This window comes from Chrysochloris asiatica, unplaced genomic scaffold (genome assembly GCF_000296735.1).
Source record: "Chrysochloris asiatica unplaced genomic scaffold, ChrAsi1.0 scaffold00014, whole genome shotgun sequence".
In the NCBI taxonomy this organism is placed as follows: Eukaryota; Metazoa; Chordata; class Mammalia; order Afrosoricida; family Chrysochloridae; genus Chrysochloris; species Chrysochloris asiatica.
The window spans coordinates 24094632-24096758 of NW_006408532.1; positions in this window are offsets into that span (position 1 = coordinate 24094632).

Sequence of the window (2127 nt, forward strand, 5' to 3'; positions counted from 1 at the left end):
CACACGGAGACTTGAAACCGACTGGCTGGTGCCAGAGTAGTTACATGATCTGCGTTTCTTGAACAGAGGTCTGCAGGCAGCTGGGGCGCGCGTACAGGCCCCCGCCGGTGGAGCTGCGCGTCTGCAAAACTTGCCGGAATTAAGTCAGCCTCCCGGGAAGGAGAAGAGAGAGGGAGAGGACGCCCCTACCGCGGCCCAAACGAGGTTGCGGAGTACCGCGCCGAGCTAGGAATCCCTAAGGGTCCTACGCGAAAGTGACTTACAGTCCTTCTCCAAAATGGACAAGCGCCCCGGGAGCTCAGCGTCTGAGAGTATTTTCTATTCCTGCGGAGCCCACCCTGAATGCGAAAGCCTGAGGCTGGATGCTCTGGGCCCTTCGCTCCTCCCTCGCGGGGCTGATTTACTTCACGTTGCGCCCAGACTCCCAGCCAAAGGAACACAGTTGGCTAGCTAAGGCCGACGGCGTTGGACAGGCCGCTCGTTTCCCTAAGGGCCAAGCCCGAGCTGGTGGCGTGGAATCGTCCAGATAGGACGCGATCACCTAGGGAGTGCTAGCTCACAGCTTACGTGCGAAAGGCTTGCAGCGCTCCCTGGAAAGGCCACTTCCCTCTCTCGGTTCCCAGCCGCCACGAAGCACAAAGTGCGAGGGAAACAGCCCAGAGTTGCTTCCAAAGAGGAGCCACTACTGTTCCGGGAGCTCTCTCGAGGCATCAGCAAAAGAACCCTTTGCCCCAGTCACGCGCGGGGCGGGGATCCAGAAAGCCTTTGAGCTCTCGGCGCGGGAAACTCCTAGCACCAGCTTTACAGTGTCCCTGTTGTCGTTATTGTTGTTGTTATGTGTCGTGGAGTCGGTTCCGACTCACAGCAACCCTGTACAGGGTTACCGAGGCTATAAATCTTTACGGGCGCAAAAAGCCTCATCTTTCTCCCGCGGAACAGCTGGTAGTTTCAAACTGCTGACCCTGAGGTTAGCAGTCTGATTCGTAACCACTACGCTACCAGAACTCCTTGCGTCCCTCTTGTAGTTGTTGTTAAGTGCCTTGGAGTCGGTTCCGACTCATAGCGACCCTTTATAGGGTTTCTAAGGAGTGGCTGGTGAACTTGAACCACCCATCTTGCGGTTCAAACTGACTTTGCAGTCCAGCACATTAATTAACCCGCAGCGCCACACCAGGACAGTGGCCCTAGTGACCCCAAATCCCTGGGCAGAAACAGTACTGTCTTTGAATCACTTAAGTCAAGGGAGACGGGGGCAGCTCGGCCTCAATAGGCTTTAGTTGTCACTGTAACGGTGGCCATGCTTGGAAGTTTCCGTGGTTTGTAGGTCGAAGAAGCCACTGTTCTATGCTCCTCAAACTGACGTAAGTGGACAGAAATCCCTCAAAAAAGCCTCCTTTTGGCGGGAATAAGGTTCCCCGACCTGGTGTGACAGTGAGAGCTTCTTATCTGAGAGCGTTTCCCTTTCGTAAGTACGGGCCAAGAGGCTGCTTCTTCTGTCCCTCCCTTCCCCCCTCTACCCCCCGCCCCACCGCCGCCACTACACCACCATCATCATGCGTCCTTCTAGCAAGCTTTACCTTAACACTTACTTTAAGAAGTCGGCTGACCTGTACAAAATAGCCCAACTAGTTGCTACTGACTCGGCAGTGCTGCTTCCGACAGACAGACAACCCCTCTTGCCCTCCTCCCCTTGTGTATCTCACTTTGGAGCAGGAAGTTGAAAACATTCGACCTGGTGTTACCGAAGTTTGGGGGAACCAGAGTTCCCAGGCATTCTGGGTCGACGACCTTCGGGTTTAGGTACAGAAAAGGAGACTTTAAAAACCGAGTGAGCCCCTAACTGCTCTATCACTGAGATAACTGGAAAGAACCCATGACATTTCCAACTTCAGACATCTCATCTCACAAATCATGAAAACCGAGGCCCAGAAACGGGAAGATGGTACGCTTATTTGTTTCTAAACTCGTTTTCCTCCTAGCCTAATAGTAAAAGCAGTCAAAACTAGAATATATACTCGTAACTTCAGGCTCTCCTGTAATCAGTTGGGCTTCTTCAGAATGTGTGAATGGGTGCTGGGAGGAACCTGCTTCCCGACTCACTCGGGCAAGTGAGTGTGTGTGTGTGTG